Below are 25,660 nucleotides of genomic sequence, written 5' to 3' on the forward strand. Positions count from 1 at the left end.
GAGCACCTCATTAAATGTATATTTTGATGGTTCCATGAGTCTCAAACGATTTCTTCGCCGTTGAATGAAGAAAGGTTGGTGAACTTGAGTGATTTGTTTGACTCTGTTCTGGTTGAAGGTTTTACTCTCCATGAGCACATGGCTGAGCACATGCAGATGCACATGCAGATTGTGGCCTGCCGGCCCTGGGCCAAAGAGGCCACGCAGGCAACCAAGGAGTGAGGAAGTCGAAAGAGATGATGGTTGCATTCAGTGATGGTAAAGTTGCCGTTTTCTTCTGAGTTGGAATGAAGAAAATACAGTCTGACTCTGTTGGGAGAGTGAAGGCCTAGCAGGCTGTGGTCATGGCCTGCTGGGGCCCATGGGCCCCTGTGGGGGTCCCCACAGACATCAACCCAAAGAAGCAGCAGTAGAGGCCAGAAAAAGAAGAGAGGGAGGGTCACTGTGAATTTGTCTCTAATAAAGCCTGAGAAAAGTCCCACCTCTTTGGGTTTGCTTGACCAATGAGAAAGGTGGAATTTCCAAGCGGGAAAATTCCTCTGTAGGCGATTAATGGATCTTTTGTTTCAAGCGTGCTCATTTGCATGTGCAGCTGGATTGGTTGCTGATGAAGAAACTATGAAAGATTCTTGTAATACTAATATGTTGTGCAGCTATCAACATATCATATGCATGATCATTTCGATCTTCAAAGTACCAATTTATAGAGACCAAACATGGTATAGGTGAGGTTACATTGACCATTGATTGTATTGTAAAATACACCGTATCAAAAAAATAATAGTATTAAAAGACATTACACAAGACAGTAAATCATTCACAAAATGTTCTGGGATGCATGTTCATTTATAGATCAGTTCGTCAATAAATGAATGCAGGAAAGTCTGTTTTAAGGTCTGTAGGTCTTTCCTATGGCCTAGGTCCATTTTTCATGGCAATAAAGACATCTTATCTGATCGTCACCCTGGCGACTGAAACCTTTACTGCTCTCTTGTCTCTTTTGGGGGGATGTTTCATTCCTAAGAGTGGGCTTTGAAGCTTATTTGTTAAATGTAACAAATAGTTATGTGTCTGATTGTCTCAGTCATTACAATTGATTGAATTCTACTGGCAGGTAACAACATTTTGCCTTGCATCTTCAGGTAAAACAGAGCCAAGTTATTTTAAAAAGCCTCTTCATCCGTATTTATATGACTTTCAAAAGACGATGTAGACGGTACCTCACTATTAAGGCACAGATCTGTAGGAGGTAGTTGACCATCAAGAGACAGATCTGTTGGTGTTGCTGTCTCACACAGTTTGTGGAGACAAGACTGCTGCACTGGACTTGGCTGCTTAAGCTTCCGTGATATATGGTGGTGAATGATGTTCTCACTCTAAAATATTTCAAGCAGCCTTCAACTGGACAGCAAACTTTTCTACCATCTCTAATATGAATTTGCAAGAGGAAGCACAGCTCTGAAAAATTACTAGCCACAAATGCACACCCTGGGACCTGACAGTGGAGGTTTGCCTGTGGATGCCTATGTGTAACGTAATCCTGTTTTTGTGACTGCCTGTGATTTCTGTGCATATGTGACCTAACTGAGGAGAATTTCTTAAATGTACAAGGGCTCTTCTGCATTCCACAGGCAAATTGAAAATTTGCTCTATGTTGGTTTCTTTTTATATGTGGACAAAAAACGCTTAGTTGGTGGAAAGGCACATTGCACAGTTTGCATCTGTACATTGTGGCATATGTTGACTAACCAATTAAATGAATAAATAAAACATTTCTAAATAAATAAACAAGTTGAGTTGGTCAATTATTGATAAATTCAGTTAGGCAAAAATATTGTGCAACACCAAGGGGTGTAACTAAAAGTCATGAGGAGAGGCTAAAAACTCAGCTAACCATGTAGCTTTCAGGAACCAAGGGAGTCCAAGAACAAATAATACCGATTTAACTTCACATAAAGTATTCTAGAAACCTCACTAATATTTGAACAGTTACTCGTTGTGGAAGATTCCATTTTAAGGCTTAAAACGTGAAAACGTCGCAACTGAAATGATTAAAGGTGCACGCTGAAAAGTAGCAACTATGACTTGATCACCAGGCTGCCTTAAAGGGGCAACACCTTCGCGTTTAGGATAAGGCAGTCAGTGCGTGCATACGTGTGTGTTAATGCATAAATCCTTATTTTCTGCCTGAATATGTATACACTTCACAATATAATGTAACATAATGCACTCGAGTAGTTCAGAGGACAGTAATTTATCGATTAATGTTACAGTTGGTACCTGTAATGGGTACATAGAGTCATTTACTGTAATTTATTATTTGAGCTGCATAAATTCTTAAAGATGCACCTCATATTACAGCAAAATACTGTTCCCTGATGATACAGCAAAACACTGGCTATTTTACAGTTATTTTACCCTGGAAATTACAGCAAGGGTTAACAGTGTGGTGAAAACTGAGAGGAACAAAAAAAAAAAAAAGGCGTATGCTCCCCCTACCAAACTACACTAGTTTTAGCAATAGTCCTGTAATTATGCTCGTTTTATCAGTGTTGCCACAAGTCGGAGCTGTTGCTGCAGGGGGTATGCTTTCCCGACCGTTTGCTCCAGCTCGGGGTGATACTTCCCCCATAAGATTGGAACTACAGTGCTCAACTATGCCGCTAACATCAGATGCAGTAACCATTCTATCAGCATCAGTCCTGTTTAAAAAAATAAATGTAAAAAAATCTTGGTTTCTACAGAAGTAAACACAACCAAGTATAACAGGGATATGACGTCATTGACAGGTGGCCGTGTACGTACGTCAACAAATACAACTTGTCTAGTGATCCGGAATTCATGCATCTAGTTATCATGCCTAAATATCTAAGTATCAGCATCACGCTGTTGCTTAATCCATCCAGCGTTATTGGTGACGCATTGCTTAATTCTGTGTAAACTGAAGTTCCACACACCATTAATTCAGACATGACGCATTTCCAAATGAAGACGATAATTGAGAGGAAATCTCCATCTCTCATCTCTAGTTTACAGCAGTTGTCTGTTGCAGGGGAGCAGTTAAGGATGTTTTCGCCCAAGTTGTCAACCGACCATCAGAGAAGGAACACCATTTCAGAAGCGAAGCCATCTTCATTTTGAGCAAGATTATTAAAAGACAAATTGCACGGATGAAGGTTTACCTCAAGACTACAGCAACAAGCACGCACATCTGCTCCTACATGAGATGAATAACCGTCAACACCAGCAAGGGGCAGTAGCATTCATCATTCAAAATAACTGGAACCGGACTGCAGATATACAAACCATAAGCAAGCAACCGATTCATTTTGATATCTCAATCTTCATTTTGGGTATGGACAACATGCTTGCTGCTGCGGGTATCGGCAACATGCTTGATTAGGTTATCCAGGTAAGGGCAACATGCTAGTTGCCTAAGGTGTTCCGGTATTGTTGGCAACATGCTGTTGCTCAAGCCTTTCAGATACCGGCAACATGCTTGTTGCCTAGCTCACTCAGGTAACTTAAAAAAAAAAAAAAAAAAAAAAGGGGCCTGCTGCTTTTCACCCACTGGAGAGAACAACTCTTTGCTGCTATATATGCAGGGGCCTGCTGTTCAATCCCTCACACCCCTCGCAAAAAAACAAAAACAAAGGGGACCTGCTGTTTTTCTCCCGCTGGAGAGAACACCCCTTTGCTGGTATATATGCAGGGGCCTGCTTAAACTAAAAGAGGGGCCTGCTAATCTATCCCTCCTTAGAGGGACTTGCCAAAGTGGTCTCATCTGAATTCGAGCGCAGCGTTAGTTCAGACAGGCCACGTAGACATAGGCCGCGATCAGATGACGCGGTCACCTGTCATATCGCTCCAACCACTACCATTTTCCTATTAGGGAGGATATATATATATACGTGGCATTACTGCTCGGTAAGCATGCTCAAACTGCTCACAACCCTCCCGCCCTCACCACTAAAAGTATCAAGCATATTTCTGTGCACCTTCTTGCTGTCGTCTTCTTTGTTTCAGATTACCAAGGCTTCCAAGTCCTAGATGTCACGGACATCATCGCAGTGAGACAATCATCCACATAGTCAATAAGTAATGCGACGTACTGCTGTGCTGATATTTATGCTACGGCATGACTTACTACACTACTTCTGACGTCATAAGCTGCGTAAGTTGCACTTTAGGCGTAAGTAGACTGCGTATGGCTGTTTGGCCGGAAGTTAGAGTGTTACTTTGTAGCGTGTTAAATATGAATATTTTTCTTACACAAACTCATCGTTTTGCTTCAGAAGGCCTTTATTAACCCCCCGGAGCCGTGTGGAGCACTTTTATGGTGGATAGATGCACTTTTTTGAGCTTCAATCTGATGGTTGCAATCAACTGCCATTATAAAGCTCGGAAGCGTCAGGGTGTTTATTAATATAACTCCGATTGTATACGTCTGAAAGAAGAAAGTCATATACACCTATGATGGCTTGAGGGTGAGTAAATCATGGGATAATTTTCATTTTAAAGTGTACTACTCCTTTAATATACTTTAGTTATCTGGAAACAGTGCTGAAGTTCAACTAAATATATACATAAGTATACTTGATTGTCCTAAACTGGAACTATTGCAAGTATATTTTAGGTACACTTTAAATATCTTGCATTTAAATACTGATAATACAGAGATCATACGATCCTTACTAATAGTGATTTTAAACACATTTTAAGGCTTAATATTAGGAAATGTGCAATAAATATGTACTCCAAATAAAGTTTAATTATATTTATATCAGTAAGTCTCAAGTGATATGTCAGTAAATAAGCTAATGGATATGTTGTTTAGTATGAAATAAATGTATTTTATATACATTTTGGTATAGATTTTTTCACTAGGGAAACATACGTGAATGCATATTTTACTTAAAGTGTTCTCATATTCGCAATGCTTAGTCACTGTACTCGCACAGCAACCATGTAAACTGCTTGCTGCTGCTGTATAAACACAATAACATATTTCCTAATGCTATATGCTAAGTAATTTACACCTGCATCAAATACACAACTGTAAAACATGACTCTTGGTTATGAAACTAAGGTGGAATCATTTAGGATTAAAGCAAACCATGCGATAATGCACAGTAATAAGCTACAATAAACAAGCTACAGTTAGTCCAAAATGCAGCCGCTAGAGTTCTTACTAGATCAAGAAAATATGATCATATAACACCGATTTTATCATCACTACATTGGCTACCTATAAAGTTCCGTATTAATTACAAGGTATTGCTACTGACTTATAAAGCCCTAAACGGCTTAGCTCCAGTCTATTTAACGGATCTTCTATCACCCTATAATCCATCGCGCTCTTTAAGATCAATAAATTTGAGGCTTTTGGTCATACCTAGGATATCCAGATCAACCAAAGGAGGGAGAGCATTTTCACATTTGGCTCCAAAACTCTGGAATAGTCTTCCTGATACTGTTCGTTGCTCGGACTCGCTCTCCCAGTTTAAAACTAGATTAAAGACGCATATTTTCGGCCAGGCATTCATATAATATTGTTAATCTTACAGTTCAAACTACAATCCGGCCTCTAGTTCATAAATGCCAGAGGAGAACTGGCCCCCGACTGAGCCTGGGTTCTCCCAAGTTTTTTTTTTTTTCTCCATTAGGTCACCTGATGGAGTTTTAGGACACCATTAGGTCACTTGATGGAGTTTTTTCGGTTCCTTGCCACTGTTGCCTTTGGCTTGCTCAGTTGGGGATATTTTGGGGATATTTAATTTTATTCTATCAATCAATAAATTCCACTAGAAACAAACCTTGTTGTATTATTTTATTTTAATTTAATACTGTGAAGCTGCTTTGATACAATCTGTATTGTGAAAAGCGCTATACAAATATACTTGATTTGATTTGATTTGATTTGATTTAATAAGCAATTAAGAACGCTAATCTTATCTTGGATCCCTGATAGCACAGGTACATCTCCAGGACATCTGCAATTACATCTGCAAGATTTATTTTTTAGAGTGTTTGCTTATCTGCAATATGTCTCTAAGACATTTCCTGTAAGATGTTAAATAGACATTTAGAAAATGTCTTTATAATGTGTGTAAAACTGCTTTTTCTAAGATGTTTCTCAGATGTGTGTACACAACAGATGTTTTCCAGACTAAGTGCTCTTTAGCAGACATCTTAGAGACTTAAGGCTGGTGTACACTGTGCTAAACAAGGAGACTGGAGCTTTAAATGTTCCTGCTATAGCTTCGGATAGAAAAAGAAGGAAAATAAAAAGACGAGTGTGCAAATGATTTAGTGAAAAGTAGAGAACAACAGAGCCATTCCTTTCAACAAAAACAACTAGAGAGTGTATTTGTCTGTGTTTCAGTGTATGCGCACACTGGAGGGTTGCAGCCACTGGGCTATAATAATATTCATAGATCTAGCCTATATGACGTGTTTGTGTATGATTTGGCAGTAGGGGACAGCCTATACACTGGTCAAAATCGGGCCAACTCCCCACATTTTTTAAACATGTTTGAAAATTATCGGGGGTTGGGAGCTCTTACAACAGCAAGAAACAAACAGCTGTGCCCTATAGAGAATGATGTGATTGCAAGCATTTGGTTATGGAGAAACGGAAAGTGTATGATGCCTACTGTTTTAAAATATGTTAAAATTTTGAACCTTTAACCTTATTACAAGATCTGAGGTACCATTCATGTCTCTATACAGTGTGGCTAGAATAAAATGCTAAAGTTCAGTACTTAAGGTTGAGGCTTTGTTCAGATCCCTTAACTATGAGCAATAATAATAGTGATGCTTGCCTTAGCAAAGAATGCTACGGTTGCTAAGAGCTAAAACACAGGGACACTGGAATTCACACAAGCCAGAGCGTTTATCAGAATTCACTGAATCATAACAGGATGCCAGTGTGCTCATTACACAGTGAAATGATCAGGGTCACCTGAACATCAATTAAACGGCCAATAAAGATGTTGCTTCATTATTTCTTCATGTCAGGTGTAGACACCATCGCTGCTGAACAGTGAGTGTAACCATGGCAACTTCAGACTGCTTTGGGCAAACGTGTATTCCTCAGGGCCTTTAAAATGGCACAGGGATTCATTTCAAATGCATCCTCTTTTACCATATCCATATTGTGATTAAGTGACATTTATTTACTGGAATTGGTGGTGGGCTCTATTTGCACAGGTTGCCATGTTTGAATCATTTAGGCATTCAGCATGACAAGCTTAGACAGATATGTGGTCTCTCCATGAACTTCCCATCACAAGGTCAGTGTCAGTGTCCAGCGCCTGATCCAGACACACACAGCAGTGTTAGAAAACCTGCCAGGATTTGTCTCACTGCCTCAAGGTCCTCATAAAGGCACCAGTCAAAAACATCTCAAAACCTGCAGTTTGATGTGTCTATTGATGTGATCATTCTCTGTTGTGGGTCTTTTTATAATGTTTATAATGCTTTGTCTGTAAGTTAAAATTTAATACTGTATGGATGTTTTCAAAAAACTTAGGGGCTGTTTACTCAACACTGATTTCAACTAAAAATGGAAAACTCTGTTTTGACCATTCATTTACATAACAATGGTGTTTTGGGGGCATGAAAACAAACTTTTAAAAATAGGTTTGAAAGTGCAAGTTTTTGAAAATGATACCATTATGACCTCCATATAAACTATACAAATGCGAATTTGTGAAAACGGTGACATGCGCATACGCATGCATATTACGCATTCAGGCGAATATTTCTTTACAAAGTGACATTGGCAGCTACTATCCAGGCATTTATAATACTGTGTTTTTAGTAGTTTACGTGGATCTGTGTGAATGGGGAACATTTTGACAATGATGTTGTCTGTACGCAAAAAAATGCAAAGGAAAACCGTTTCCGTTTTTAGTACATCATTGGCGTGTAAACATACCCTAACTCACATGCAAAAGGGGCATTAAATATTTTACTGAGTTATCATAGTAATCATAATAGTGGCTGATTACTGACAAGCCCTCGAGGAGACATCCCTAAAACATAATTTTAGACAGAGGGCCAGAATGAGGGTTGAAAATAATATTTTTTGAGAATATATGATTGTTTTTTTGTAAAAAGCAATGTACACTCACTGACAGTATATTTACCCTTAATCCAATGTGGACAGGACTGCGGATATAGCTAACCAAATTTAGATTATATGACACATGACTCCACACATGACTCACAAAACAGACTCTCAGAGAAGATTCTGACATTAGCCTGTAGCAGGCTAAGCTAACAAGTCGATTTAAAGCACACAGCTTGGACAGAAATCTCTCTTTTCTTTACACATTATGGGACTGCCTTCTCTGAAAGATACATGTACTGCTACTTCAAATTACCGTTGGAGCTATAATAGTTTGCTACTTAAAATTTGAGACAACCTTCATTGTGAGTACAATATGTCACTGATGCTGTGTAGGCAGCTCACTAAGATGTACAGTATTAAAGGCTGCTTTACTGGAGGTGGGGATTGATTATCTTTGCTTGAACTGGGTCTGTCTCTTCATGCATGTGAATCCAGAAGTTCTCTCAAATTATCTGTTCTGTTTGGCTCTGAGACAGCAACAAGGGACACACAGGGTCCAGAGGACACAGCTGTCAGAAAAAAAAAAACTTCCTTTAACAGAGTGTAATGAGTTCACAAGAGAGTAAATAAAAGAGAGCAATAAAAATGATGTGAAGTGAAAGAGGACTTGTGTGGATAATGATTGTTATTGATACTATTGTGGTATTTCTTTACTTCACATTTCTCGGTTTTATCATTTGTACGTGTCACTTATATTCAGTGTTGCTTTTCATTTAGCAGATGTTTTTCATAACTTTCATAATTAAGTCATAAACATTTTATAAATTAAAAACATTTTTTAAAATAATAAACTATTATATTTTGAAATGTTTAACAGATCATAATTAAAATGAAAGTACATTCAAATACAATACATATATTAAATATAATATCATATATAAAGTTATTGTCCAGCTAAAGTTAGTTTTGATTGATTCACTTCCGTCACAACGATCATTAGTTATTAACTACTTTGTAAACCTCTGGATAAACAGAGAGACTAATATTAGCGTAGATGCCATTCTTCTTATGATGTAACAAGTACATCAGGATTTATGGGAAGTGTTCACGGTTCCGGCTGACCTAATCTATGCAGCTTAACATTGAATTATAAAAGTCTATAATGTGTTATGTGTATGCTAGGTCAAAGAGATGTGTTTTAGTCTAGCCTTGAACTGACAGAGTGTGTCTGCTTCCCGGACAATGTTAAGAAGACTGTTCCAAAGTTTTGGTGCTAAATAGGAAAAGGATCTACCGCCAGCAGTCGATTTTGATATTCTAGGTATTATCAACTGGCCGGAATTTTGAGATCGCAATAGGCGTGAAGGACTATAATGCGTTAAGAGCTCGCTCAAGTACTGCGGAGCTAAACCATTTAGTGCTTTGTAAGAAATCAGCAATATTTTAAAATTTATACGATGTTTAATAGGGAGCCAATGCAGTGTTGACAGAACTGGGTTAATATGGTCATACTTCCTGGTTCTGGTAAGAACTCAAGCTGCTGCGTTTTGGACCAGCTGTAATTTGTTTATTAAGTGTGCAGGGCAACCACCCATAATAGCATTACAATAATCTAGCCTTGATGTCATGAACGCATGGACTAATTGTTGCGCATTTGTCAATGATTTTTTTCCCCATTTTTTCCGTTTTACAGATACTAGACACATGACTTTCAAATGAAAGATTGGTATCAAAGAGCACACCCAGGTTCCTAACCGACGACGAAGACTTGACAGAGCAGCCATCAAGTGTTAGACAGTATTCTAGGTTATTACGTGAGGAAGTTTTTTGTCCAATAATTAGAATCTCTTTTTTTTCAGAATTAAGTAGTAGGAAATTACTAGTCATCCAATTTTTTATATTACCTATACATTCCGTTATTTTGTGAATTGGTAAGTTTCGTCAGGGCGTGAAGAAATATAGAGCTGAGTATCATTGGCATAACAGTGAGAACTAATGCCATGCTTCCTAATGATATTTCCCAAGGGTAGCATGTACAGAGTGAAAAGCAACGGTCCTAGTACTGAGCCTTGTGGTAAGCCATACTGAACTTGTGATCGATGAGACATCTCTTCATTTACTGCTACAAACTGATAACGGTCAGATAAGTATGATTTAAACCATGTTAAAGCAATTCCACTAATGCCAACATAATTTTCTAGTCTATTTAAAAGAATGTTGTGGTCAATAGTATCAAATGCAGCACTAAGATCGAGTAACACTAATAGAGAGATACAACCATGATCGGATGATAAGAGCAAATCATTTGTCACTCTAATGAGAGCAGTCTCAGTACTATGGTACGGTCTAAATCCTGAAAATCCTTGCAGATATCATTTCTTTCTAGAAAGGAACATAGTTGTGAGGATACCGCCTTTTCTAGTATCTTTGACAGAAAAGGTAGATTCGAGATCGGCCTGTAATTGACTAAATCTGTATGATCAAGTTGTGTTTTTTAACAAGCGCTTTATCATAGCCAGCATCACCCCTTGCTCATCACCCCCAATTTTGGCAAGTGCTGCATACATGACATACCCACATTAAAAAGGTTGCTGCTCATAAGTCATTCTGAATAGACACATAACCAACATATATTTAGAAAGCCAACCCTTGAGAGTTTACAGTTCAAGACTCAAAATTAACCAGACTGTTACCTAATTTTTCCTTAGGGACACTACAATGCACTGCCTGATTCGATACTGTAGTAGACGGTTGCATAGTTATAATTTTCTCCCTGATATTATCAATCTTATAAGTGAATAAGTTCATAAAGTCATTACTGCTGTGCTGCTTGGAAACTTCTGGGCTTGAAGCTTTATTTTTCGTTAGTTTAGCCACTGTTTCAAATAAATACCTAGGGTTTTGTTTATTTTATTCTAATAGGGTTGAAAAATAAGCAGATCTAGCAGCTTTTAAGGCCTCTCTGTATGCATTCGAGCTCTCTTTCCATGAAATGCGAAATACCTCTAGTTTTGTTTTCTTCCAGTTGCGCTCCATTTTTCTGGCTGCTCTCTTAAGGGCCCGAGTGTGCTCGTTGTACCACGGCGTTGGACTATTTTCTTTAATCTTCTTTAAGTGCAACGGAGCAACTGTGTCTAAAGTGCTGGAAAAGAGAGAGTTAAAAGTTTCTGTCACAATATCGAGTTCTTCTAAGCTATTTGGGATGCTGAGATGATGAAACTGATCAGGAAGATTATTAATAAAGCAATCTTTAGTGGCAGAAGTGATAGGTCTAACATATTTGTAACACGGAGTCGGCTTTGCAGCCTTGGCTAAATGAAGTTTACACGAGACTAGATAATGATCTGAGATGTCATCGCTCTGCTGCAGAATTGCAACGGCATCAACACTGATTCTGTGTGATAATATTATATCTAGGGTATGATTACGACAATGAGTAGGTCCTGGCACATGTTGTCTAACTCCAATAGAGTTAAGAATGTCTTTAAAACCCTCTGATGGTCCTCGGTCATTTCTGACCGAATAATTTTCTGTTTTGAAATTTTAAAAATCACAGCTTCATCGGAAGGTTATGAAACTTGGTGACTTTTCTGGCATTAGGTATGTGAATACAAAAAAAAATTGAGGTCATGATCCGAGCATGCTAAGTGGTCGTAAAAAAAATAGTCACACTCGTGGTCTTCGGTCAAAAATGACCGACCCATAGGAAATGAATGGGAAATTTACAAAAACACAAAAATTCTCTGAATTTTTGTCTGTACAATCTACAAATTGGACACGATTCTAAAAAAAAGTACACCGCAGTAAAGGGGTGACACTCTACAACATCAAGAGTGCAAAAAATTCACACCCACCCACACACACACACATACAAACACACGTTTATACACATACACACCAATAAATTCAGATTACAAAAATATGTTTAGAATTTTTAAAAATCACAGCTTCATCAGAATGTTACGAAACTTGGTGACTTTTCTGGCATTAGGTATGTGAACACACAAAAAAATTGAGTTCATGATCCGAGCATGCTAAGTGGTCGTAAAAAAATTAGTTATGATTTTGGTCTTCGGTCAAAATTACCCCCATAGGAAATGAATGGGAAATTGACAAAAACACAAAAATTCTCTACAAATCAGCCACGATGCAGAAAAAAAATGCTCAGCAATGAAGGGGTGAAGCTCTAAAACATCAAGAGTGAAAAACATAACATAACTAATAATTATAATTAATATATGTATATATAATTAATATAATAATTATTAAAATTATTAAAATAATAATTAATAAAATGTTATAAACCTTGGAAAAAAGTATTTTTTGAGAATTTCAAAAAAAATACATTCAATCCACATCTTAAAAGTAAGTAATTTGGTCCAAAAACAACTAGAATTCACAAACATCTCCATTTAGAGCTATACAGGCATCTAGTGGTAAACCCATGCAATATCATGTTTTATTTAATTTTATGATTAATAAATTGATGAATTTTTTTTTATTTTATTTTTTTTTCTGAAAGCCTAGTCTCTATTTTACCCGAAAATACTGCATAGAATATTTTTTTTTTTTTTTATAAAAAAAAAAAAAAAAAAAATCATTATTTTCAGTGTCAAAAAATGGACTATAAATATTGCATAAATATTAATAAGTTCAATCAAATTGTCTCAAAATTCTAAATTAAAAAGAATAAATATTATAGAAAAAAAATAAATTGCATTGGTTTTTACTGGGATGGAGGAAGTTTCATTTTTAGGTGTCCGGTCATTTATGACCGGGAAGGCCCCCAGTGTGACTGCTAAACGAAGACCATCAGAGGGTTAAATGCCAGTCCCAATGCATCTTTTTCGTTATCTACATGTATTTTAAAATCACCAACAATTACGATTTTATCTGCAACCAGTACTAACTCTGATATAAAGGCAGCAAATTCTTTGATAAAGTCTGTATGGTGCCCTGGTGGCCTGTATACAGTAGCCAGCACAAATCTGCTGGGAACACTGCACTGAGAGTTACACTGAGTTACACTGCACTGAGAGTAAGTCAAATATCTGGCCAAAGGTTTGAGAATACAATATGATCTAATTCCGAGTTGTCTCTCAACAATGGTCTGTGCTTACTCACAGCCTTGTTGGGCAGGCTCTTCCCAGGGCGTGGCAGAGTTGGTATTCAAGTTCCCATAGCGTCATCACCACAGAATCTCGTTCCCCTCTCAGGGAATTGTGGAACTCAAGGCTGTTACGTTGCCATGCCCAGTTTCACCTCTGCGACTTCTCCAGTCGACGTGTGTTCATGTGGAGGCGTTCCAATAGTGTTAATGCCATAACGCAGCATCTCATTCCCCTCTCGGGGAACGGGTTACATACGTAACCTAATACGATTTGCTTCATTAGGAACTAGCTTCAATTCTTGAGAAAAAACAGCCAACAAAGTGGCATCCAGCAATTGCTATGTTAAATAGCTATTTATACTTTATACAAAGTATAAAAATTTTGACTTAAATAAAACCAATCAATTTCATATTCTTATTTTTTTTCAGTGTACCCAACAGCAAAAAGTAGTGTGTGTGGATATATGCTGTGTGTATATATACAGTACTGTGCAAAAGTCTTCGGCACAATATTATTTTCATACCCCCTGTAGTGTGTCAGTTTGAAATATCAGTTTACTTTTCCTAACATTCTTTTTATAATAAAAATTATAATAATCCAGTGAGATTTTCATATACACAAGGGATCTGACAACAGCCTGTATGCTCCACACAGAGATCTGATCTCACCATCATCGAGTCCATCTGGGATTACATGAAGAAACTGAAAAAAAAAAAACTGAGACAGACTAAATCCAGAGGAACTGTGGCAACGTCTCCAAGATCTCCAGCTGCCAGAGATTGTTAATCCTGATAGGAGTACATTCATGTAAACAGGGCAGATGCTACAGTGTGTGCCTTTTCAAATGAATACTCTGTTATATAATGAGGTCTGCTGAAGCATAGGGTCGACAACTTGTCTTAAAATTTTAATAGGATCATTAAATTATGAGCGATTTTGGTTTCCTTAATATATTAATTTGAATATATATATATATATATATATATATATATATATAATCCCATTTATTTTTTCCATCGAGAAATTTCATCCATTTAATATCCAAACCGAAACTTTTTATAAAGCCAAACCGCTTTATCCTTTAATATATATATATATATTGCCATAAACTTCTAATATTCTGTATTTTCTACTATCCAGCATCAATGACAAGTAGTTTTATTTTGTACGTTATATGCAAATCAATAAAATAAAAAATACTTCAGGAAGGCCGCTTAAAAAATTGGCAGCCACTGTTGAGCTTTACTGGGCAATAAGGAAGCATGTGAAATAACCAAACCAAGGAAAATGTTAACCCTTTGCCAAAGGAAATTAGTATCAATTTTGTATTAGGTTGTGTTTGCTTTGTATTATAGACTAACCTGCTTGTCCCTGTGGAGTTCAGTTAGAACGAGCTGCCTGAACGACCAGTCAACCATGTCTGTGTTATGTGAGAAGAGGATGGAGTGATGAATTCAGGGAAGGATTGTGTGACAGAGGTGTAGTTTTTCCCCCTTCACTTCAATGGGGGCAATCTTCAGGATTGGGTCGCTGTCATGTTTTGGTTAGATGTCTTGGGGATTCAGCATATTTGTCCTGTGTTTGTAGAAATGGTGTTTGGTTTCTCACACATGCTAGCTGATCACTGCAAACATATTATACCTTTACAGGAAACAGCAGCAGTATTAACCTTTAGCATGGAAATGTGATTTTATTTAGTTCTGATTACATTGTAAATACATGCCAAGAACATTTAAAAGAGTCATCTCATAATTGTTTTTTATCATTTCATTTTTTACTCTGATATTAATATATTATATAAAGTTATTATATACTTTATAGAACAATAATAGCCTTTACTTTAAAGAAAAGTGTGAACTGAATGTAATGTTTTCGGATACTTATTGCATGCTATTTACAATTAAATGAAAATGTATGATAGTTTACAATTATATTAAATGTAATTAGCTGAACTTATAAGGATTTAAATCTTCATATGTAATTTTATAATTACTTCTACTGTCTTTGAAATATGGTTAAACATACTGCCAAAGTATACTTAAGTATGGCTGCATTCTAGTCCACTTTTAGACTTCCCTAAGCACTTCCCCTGCCGCCATTTTGAAGTGCGTTCCACTTCGTGAAGTTTATATGGACAGACCCTCGCTCCCTCGATTTTGACAGAGGGAGTGAGTCTACTTCATATGTACACTTCAGGCAGCTCCATATATCACAATGCGATTGTGACGTCAACACATATTGCGTTTAATTTACCCCACCACAAACAACTCTATGATATATTAATTATTTAAAAAAAATAATAATTAAACAACTCAAACACACCTATATACATATAGAATGCTGCATTAAACAATTTTGTAAGGGAAAAAAATAAATAATAACTCAACCCCAGAGTGGATTCTAAGTGATCAAGGGCTTAGCACGTTCCAATTCAGCCTATTGCAAAGGTTTCGCCAGTAGTGGGCACTCATGCAACGTAAGCAATGACGTACATCCAAGTGAACGAGACAGAGGGAAGTTAGTGAGTTAAGGGCATGACAATTTTGGACTGGAACGCAGCCTATGAATGCAATCCGGACATCTGCCATGTTGACGTTATCACAAGCACAACAACTTAAAATATATGAGTGTCAGGTTTAATTAATCTCTGTAAATATCTTGATATTGATGAAACATGCTCATTTTGTGGTCTTATTGAAGAAACAGCCCATTTAGTTTGTGATTGTAGTATAACCAATACATTAGGGTCGATTTAAGTTTTTATATTTTTAACCCTACTAATGTGACCCACAGTTTATTCCTTAAATATATTATTTTTTATTACAAAAAAAAAAAAAAAAAAAATCGTCATCTCTTGAATATGTTGTTAATTTCTTTATACTAAATTTCATTAGTAAAAATACTAAATGTTCACCCACAAGCAAAAAGCCCTTTTGGGCCCCCAAGGGCTGTCCTTTATGTTTTCCTCTTTTTCTTGTTGAATGTTTCATCCCGCAGGCTTATAAATAACAACAACAAAAAAATCAGTTTTTACGCATTAATAATCAAAGATATTTAACTTTGTCATTGTTCTTTTTTTCCTGTGTATATAATCTCATATTATGATGAATGCAAACTCATGATATTTATGTTTTCTGTCATTATGATTGTTCATTGTTAAAGATACAACCATTGTATCTTTCCCTGATCTTGTATTTAACTATAAGTTCTGCATTAAAAAATTATATGAGCGGCAGGTGCACTAACACCTCATAACATCAGTAAACTCGACAGCCCTATACCTAGAATGGTTTTCCTCAGCATTTGTAATGTCTGCACAAAGGAGATGTCGTGCAGCTGCTTAAAGATCTCACCTTTGGAGAAGACTGTTGATTTTATACTAGAAAAATGTAAGTATCACTCCTTAAAAAATAAGATTACCTCAGAATGAATTGCATTGCTAGCCCACCCCAAAACATACACACAATAATAATGATAAAAGCATAAATTAATTAAATAATTATATTTTATTTACTGACAACAATAAGAAACGTGAATAAATGAGTAAAAGAATGAAGTAACCATCACAATAAACAAATGCATATACAAGTCAACAACACATGAAACAGAGCTTTATTCAAACTAGAATCATGTATTTACAGGAGATGAACACCACATCCTACTGACATCTCAACACAGCGATTCCCATTCTGCGGCTTTATTCTAATGAATCAGCTTACCGCCAGAGGTTAGCCGTGCCTTCGTGCCTGAGGTTGTTGCGTGCTGCGCTTCACAATCTGAGGCAATAAGGGCAGGTGGAGTGATGGAGGGTCTCATCCATATGACTAGTAAGTCAAAGTCCAAATCACACTCTTTGCTGTCCAAACTTAATTGATATAAGTACCAATGTAGAACATTATATTGAAACTTTGTCTATTCCTCGTTTAGTGAGATCAAATAATAAATCTACTGCAGGATCTAGGAAAAATCTAATTGTGATTAAACCAGAAAATCTCAATATTAGTGAACAAAAACAATTTATAAAGCTAGGTCTTTTAAACATTAGATCGCTTACACCTAAGGCGGTTATTGTAAATGAAATGGTCACAGATAATAGTTTCGATGTATTTTGCCTTACTGAAACCTGGCTTAAACCAAATGATTATTTCGGTCTTAATGAGTCTACTCCTCCTGGATACTCTTACAAGCATGAGCCCCGTCTGATTGGTCGTGGCGGTGGTGTTGCTATAATCTATAAAGATATTCTTACTGTTACTCAGAAAACAGGTCACAGGTTTAATTCGTTTGAAGTACTTGTGCTAAATGTTACTCTCTTAGATGTAAGAAAGAAATCCCTATTATCTCTAGCCTTGGCTACTGTATATAGACCGCCAGGGCCTTACGCTGATTTCCTAAAAGAGTTTGCAGACTTTCTCTCAGATCTTTTGGTCAATGTCGATAAAGCATTAATTGTTGGAGATTTTAACATACACGTAGATAATTCAAATGATGCGTTAGGGGCTGCGTTTACAGATTTATTAAACTCCTTTGGGGTCAAGCAAAACGTAACTGGTCCCACTCATCGTCTTAATCATACGCTAGATTTAATTATATCACATGGAACAAATCCAACCGATATAGATATTATACCGCAAAGTGATGAAGTCACTGACCATTACATGGTCACTTGCATACTACGTACCGCTGAAATTTGTCATGTTGCGCCACGTTATCGACCAGGCAGAACAATCCTTCCAACAACTATAGATAGATTCTCAAATAGCTTACCTGATCTATCTCAGCTGCTTAGTGAACCCAAACAAACAGATGAACTAGAGGAAATGACTAGCACTATGAGCACCATTTTCTCTAGTACATTAGACATCGTTGCACCAATTAGATTAAAAAAGGTTAGAGAGAAAACTAAAGCACCATGGTACAACAGTGCTACGCATGTTCTAAAGAGAGAAACTCGTAATTTAGAGCGTAAATGGAAACAAACTAATTTAGAGGTCTTTAGAATCGCTTGGAAAGACAGTATGTCACGTTATAAAAAGGCCCTAAAAGCAGCCAGGGCTGAGCATCTCCGCAAACTAATATAAAATAACCAAAATAAACCTAGGTTTTTATTTAACACCGTGGCTAGACTAACAAATAAACAGACGTTACCTGAGCAAAATATTCTGTTACAGTGTAGTAGTAATGATTTTATGAATTTCTTCACTGAGAAAATAGAAAGCATCAGAAATACAATTGTAAATGTACAATCTTTAATGGTGTCTTATGATTCAGCCTCAATTATCGCCCCTCAAGAAAAACTACAGCGCTTTGCAACTATAGGACAGGAAGAGCTAAATAAACTTATCATTGCATCTAAACCAACAACGTGTTTATTAGATCCAATACCAACTAAACTACTGAAACAAGTGTTACCTGAAGTGGAAGAGCCTCTTCTCAATATTATTAACTCGTCTTTATCCTTAGGTCATGTTCCAAGAATATTCAAGTTGGCAGTTATAAAACCTCTCATTAAGAAACCACAATTAGATCATAATAACCTAGCAAATTATAGACCAATTTCAAATCTTCCATTTATGTCTAAAATTCTAGAAAAAGTGGTGTCCGCTCAACTGTGCTCTTTCTTACAAGAAAATGACATCTATGAAAAATTTCAGTCAGGATTCAGACCGCATCATAGCACAGAAACTGCGCTCGTTAAAATCACAAATGATTTACTTCTAGCTTCTGACCAAGGCTTTATCTCAATACTAGTTTTACTCGATCTTAGTGCTGCGTTCGACACTATAGATCACAAAATACTCTTAGACCGACTACAAAACTACACTGGTGTTCAGGGACAGGCATTAAACTGGTTTAGATCGTACTTATCAGACCGTTACCATTTTGTCTGCTTAAATAGGGAAAAATCGAAGATAACGTCAATAAACTATGGTGTACCGCAAGGATCTGTGTTAGGCCCTCTGCTATTTTCAATATATATGCTACCACTTGGTAATATTATAAGAAAACATGGAATTAATTTCCACTGTTATGCTGATGACACTCAATTATATATTTCATCACGACCAGATGAAAACAATAAATTATCTAAATTAACAGAGTGTGTTAAAGATATAAAATACTGGATGACATGTAATTTTCTGCTATTAAATTCAGATAAAACGGAGGTATTACTTATTAGTCCAAAAAACTGCCCACAAAACCTCTTACAATACAACTTTAATTTAGAAGGGTGTCCTGTTACTTTATCCTCTACAGTAAAAGACCTGGGTGTTATATTAGACCGCAACTTGTCTTTTGAAAATCATATTTCATATGTTACAAGAACAGCCTTTTTCCACCTTAGAAACATTGCTAAGCTACGTAACATGCTATCTGTTTCTGATGCAGAAAAGTTAGTTCATGCATTCATGACCTCGAGACTAGATTACTGTAATGCTTTATTAGCAGGTTGTCCTGCATCCTCAATAAACAAGCTACAGTTAGTCCAAAATGCAGCCGCTAGAGTTCTTACTAGATCAAGAAAATATGATCATATAACACCAATTCTGTCGTCTCTACATTGGTTACCTATAAAGTTCTGTATCAATTACAAAGTATTACTACTGACCTATAAAGCCCTAAATGGTTTAGCTCCCGTGTATTTAACGGAACTTCTATCGCCCTACAATCCATCGCGCTCTTTAAGATCACTAAATTCGAGGCTTCTGGTCATTCCTAGGATATCTAAGTCCACTAAAGGAGGGAGGGCGTTTTCACATTTAGCTCCTAAACTTCCTGATATTGTTCGAGGCTCAGACTCGCTGTCCAAGTTTAAAACTAGATTAAAGACGCATCTCTTTAGCCAAGCATTCACATAATACCTACCTTTTATACTACAGTTGAATCAGATTGAATGCATTAATATTACGAACAGCAGCTACGCTAATTATTTCCCATCTGCTTTTCTGTTGTTATCTCGGGACGCCAGTCCCGAGGTAAATACAGATCGTCAGCTCCAGTTTGTATCCAGCCTCCCATGGAAACTACAGATTCTCCAACACCCGTGCAGAGACGACTCGGCGCCTGTGAAGAGACGACTCGACGCTGGCGATATGTTTATGCCCTAAATCAATACATGATTAACTAACTGTATTTCTCTATGTACATTTCTGAAATGCACTTTCTGTAAAGCTGCTTTGAAACAATATGTATTGTGAAAAGCGCTATACAAATAAATTTGAATTGAATTGAATTGAATTTCCAGGATTCAGCTCTGGGCTCTCCATCCTCAGTGCTCACACCATCTGCAGACATTTCAGATCCTACAAAAATACACAAACATAATATAAAAACAGCCATTTTAACAGCACAATGTCATTTAATTTATGTACATTTTAGTGAGATTTCCCCACAAATGCCTCTACCTTTCCTTGCAGGTCCTGCTCCACCACAAAAAGCTGCAGCAAATGCACAGAAATCAAGAATCAGAAAAGTGCTGTAATAACTGAAAATTTGATAACTTGAAATTACAATTATTAAAATAAACTTCAACTTAAGATTTAAATTGAGCGTCAGCGTCAGTTCTGGCAGTTCGCTATTGGCCAACAACACGGTCTCATCAGCTGATTCTGCTCAGCTGAGCTGCATCAGCGTATCAGCTGTTCAACTCCCCTTGCTGCTAATGGCTACGCCCAAAACAGGGCGCCATATTTTGAGCAGATTCAGTTCGCTCCTAACTGCTTGATGCTCGCTTCTCTGCAGCCCGCCACCTCCCCAGCTCCTCCTTGTCGTGTATAACGTGGCATTTGCTTTTCTGTCATCGTTGCTGCTCTGTTCATATGGGGAATAGTTCAGCTCTTCCAGTCCTAAACTGTGTGAGCGTTCCCTAATGCTGCTGCTGTCCTCTGACTCTCTGCTATTTCATGGTGCTCATGAAAGGTCAGAGGACTCTCTGAACAGAGCCATACCGCCAAAATTTAATTCAGAATTTATCAACTTGAATTGCAATTTATTCAATAATAATTTCCTAAATCATTTTTATTGTCATGTGTGTTCTTGACTTAATGGATCTGACAGAAATAGATTTTGTTATTCATTTCTGTAGTAAACTCACTCTTAGCCTTTGATGGCAGCATTCAGCTTCATGAGCCACTCTCCCCTCCCCAAATGTTCCTCAATTTATCAACAGTACTAATGGACCAATAAAATAGATAACTTATGTTTAGTTACTTTATCTGTTTATTTACCTTACTTACAGCACATTTATCTAATGTGAACAGTGTTGACAACAGTGAATTCTACACATAATAGCACACATACATCAGATGTCTATTTCATGTTGTTATGTGCTCATCTACAATACTTATAGAAGATTTTCCTCTCAGATGTAAATAGTCATTTAAAATAAGTGTCTCTAAGATGTATATGGTTTATGTAAATCCACTTTGGAGATGTGCGTTTGCTTACTGGAGCTCCCCTGATAGCTATACTTAATAAAACGTGTTTTTACAACAAAATGACAACTATACTATACTGTCTAACGTCTTTACACCTTCAACAATTCAACAGTTTACTCTAGTCTACAGTATTTCAACACATTTTAAACCCAAGGAAGCGTGTTTACTCACATTTGAAAACACCTGCGTCCCTAGCACCAAGGAAAATTTAACTACACGATTCAGGCAGGCTACACAGTGAACTCTGAGAAAAGCTGTGAATAAAAAACAATATTCAGAAGTAAACAGTGTAGCTGACAGAGTGTTTATGCCAGAATGTTTATTTTTAAACAATTACCTTCTTTTACCCATATATTTAACAATATCTTTTACATTTCTAATCCAAACTATGTCAAACTTTACACTGCACTTACTTGTGCCCGTAGCAAAAAACCTGTCAAGTTTGAAAATGTTGTTAACAGACAGACAGACAGACAGACCTTCCCATAATTTATAAATGTATAGATAGATGCTATTCACATATGTGAAGCACTGTTAAATATATTGAAATACATTTTGAAAATATATTATTTCAAAATACATTGAACATAAATCTTTTAAATTGTTCCTCATGTTACATCTGTAAATGTGTAGCCTACATATTGTGTATACCGGTATTTCACAAAATATATTCATGCCTTATATCATGTTTAGTTTTCAATAAATGTTTTTGCAATTTTATTTCAACACCACGTTTACCATTTATAAAGCTATGTAATATAATAGGCTATTATATATTACATTATATTATAGCCTATTATAACCTATTATATAAATTGTACATTGTTTTACACTCATGCTTCATATACTCATTCCGTTTACAGTTTGGTGATGGCCACTAGCCTATACACTTAAATGTTAACCTCACATTTCAGGATATTTTATCTGATTATCAAATAATTCCCTCCATCAATTCTTCTTTTATGTAAATGACGCGAGACTTCTACGTCTTTTAATTGGCGCGCGCACTCGAGTTGCATTTGAACCAGATTTGAACTGGAGTTGCTATAGAAACGGGCGGGAAGCTCAACTGACGAGAAGCTCAAGTGACGACAAGCAGCAGCTCCGTCTCTCACTGTTGTCTTCGCTAATTTCAGGTAAGTTTAGTCACCAAAATTACACAAATAGTACATACAAATGTTTCTGACACATTCTTTCATGTAAATGACACGCTTCCGTTGAATATTTACTTTATAGAAATGGTATAGTGCGTCTTCGGGAAAAGTCAGTTAGAATCTCAACTTTTAGGCTAACGTTAACTAACTTAAGTTAACGTTACTTTAGGTAAGGTTAGGTTGATTAGACTTTAGCTGTAAAGTTTAGGCTTTTAATCTTATGTGTTGATTAGAGGTTTTGTAAAGGTTTTGCTGGCAATTTTTCAATGTGAATGGAAGTAAACTATAAATTATCTTAAAAGTAATTAACTTAAAAATATTCACTGGACGGTTAATTCATAGTTTTCACGTGACGGAATGCCCACCTGGAGGGCAAATTGGGGTTTTATAATGCCATTTATGCCTAACATTAGTATTAACATGAATGTCACGCAACCGCTTAATTCGCAGGTAACGTAACGTTAACTTGACTGTTAACGTTACACACCGATTAATAACTAAGTTACTTAAAAAAATATATATTCCTGGACAAGCTGCTTTTTTTTCTTTTTCTTTTTTTTTTTACAAGTGAATGAACGATTTATTTGTCCAAAGGACAAATAACTTTCAAGACCAGGGTTAATGCCAAGCCCTGGTTTATAGATTTTTATAATTTTATTATAATAGCTTCAGAAGACATTTCTCAATGCTGCTATTGTCATACAATTGAAAGTATTATATTCCTACTTCCATAGTATGGCAAATTAGTACAAATTAGAAAAGTTTAGCAGGTAAAGAATTTTGATGCACGTTATCTTACTTTTCCCCTCATTAATAGAAGTTTTCATTTTCAGGTGTAGCTAATCCTTTACAATGTGTTATTGAACCTTTCCATTGTATAACATTTGTAAACTACATTTTAATCTTGTGTGGTTTAATATTTATAGTACTCAAAGCACAGCCTAAATAACTTAAGGGTTAACATTTATGGAGTAGTCACACTGTTATTATTAAATGTTTATGAAATAATAAATCACCATTAGTAACATCAGTCAATCTGTTCACTTTCCAGATGGGGCATGAAGAGACTGGACCACAGCACGAAGAGACTGGACCACAGTGCTAGTTTGGCACCCCCACACTACTTATATTTAAGGGTTAGTTCACCCAAAAATGTATATTCTGTCAGTAATTTATACACCCTAATGTTGTTCCAACCCGTTAAAGGATTAGTTCACCCCAAAATGAAAATTTCCGAATAATTTACTCACCCCAATGCCATCCAAGATATCCATGTCTTTCTTTCCTCAGTGGGAGAGAAATTATGTTTTTTGAGGAAAACATTTCTGGATTTTTCTTCTAACAACAGACTTCATTGGTGACCATCGTTTTTAAGCAAAAAATCAATGCAGTTTCAAAAGTCTTTGAAGTGTTTAAATGGGCTGTACGCGATCACAGCTAAAGAAGAGGTTGTTATCTAGCGAAACGATAGGTCATTTTCAAATTTTTTAATAATTAATAGACTTTTTACCTTCAATAGTTCGGATTGAGCTGATCAACAAGCGGACAGGGAACTACGTCATCACGTTGAAAGGTCGCGCCGGCAATACTATTTGAACTACTATTCATATTCATCAGAATGTTATTCATTTACTATTCATATTCACTGAATACTATTACTATATATATAATAGCAAACAATACTATTTGAACTATCCTCCTACGTACGGTCGCATTGTAAACAGTGGGGCGGTACTTCTGCCGGTGCCGTTGTGACCTTTCAACGTGATGACGTAGTTCCCTGTCCATTTGTTGATCAGCTCAATCCGAACTATTGAAGGTAAAAAGTCTATAAATTATATATTTTTAAAAAAATGACCTATCTTTTCGCTAGATAACAACCTCTTCTTTAGCTGTGATCGCGTACAGCCCGTTTAAACACTTCAAAGACTTTTGAAACTGCATTAATTTGGACTTAAAAACGATGGTAACCAATGAAGTACATTGTTAGAAGAAAAATCCAAAAATGTTTTCCTCAAAAAACATAATTTCTCTCCCACTGAGGAAAGAAAAACATGGATATCTTGGATGGCATTGGGGTGAGTAAATTAGTAGGAAATTTTCATTTTAGGGTGAACTAATCCTTTAAAGGATAATTCCGGTATTTAGCACTTTGAGTCTATTTTCTGGTTTGTTTTGGATGAACTAGAGTGGTGGACGATGGGTCCTGTCTCGACTCTTGACTCGTTTAGAGTGGCCTTTGACCGCTTCAGAGTGGCTGGCTACAGGCATACACTAACATGTCCTTAAAACAACCCTTAACGTTCGTTTTCAAAACTGCAACTCACCGAGTGGTTAGTGGTGTTCGTTGATGATTAAAAACAAATATATTAGCACAATGTATGATTTCAATCCGTGTTATTTGCTATAGTGGAACTATTTTTTCAGATACCTCACAACCGCTCGATATTTGAGTCTGAAGCGCAGTAATATCAACGAGCAATGAGTCCTCCAACAGAAATCAATGGGATTTTACAAAATGCCAAATAAAACACGACAGAAACTGTATTTCGCTACGCTACTTGTTTTGGAACATCAATGAACACCACTAACCACTCGGTGAGTTGCACAGTTTTGACAACGAACGTTAAGGGTTGTTTTAAGGACATGTTTGTGCATGCCGGTAGCCAGCCACTCTGAAGCCGTCAAAGGCGACTCTAAATGAGTCAAGAGTCGAGACAGGACCCATCGTCCACCGCTCTAGTTCATCCAAAACAAACCAGAAAAGAGTCTTAAAGTGCTAAATACCGGAATTATCCTTTAAGACTTCCGTTAATCTTCAGAACACAAATTAAGATATTTTTGATGAAATATGAGAGCTGGCTCACTCCTCCATAGTCT

The sequence above is a fragment of the Abramis brama genome, assembly GCF_963993115.1.
Source record: "Abramis brama genome assembly, chromosome: 8".
Lineage (NCBI taxonomy): Eukaryota > Metazoa > Chordata > Actinopteri > Cypriniformes > Leuciscidae > Abramis > Abramis brama.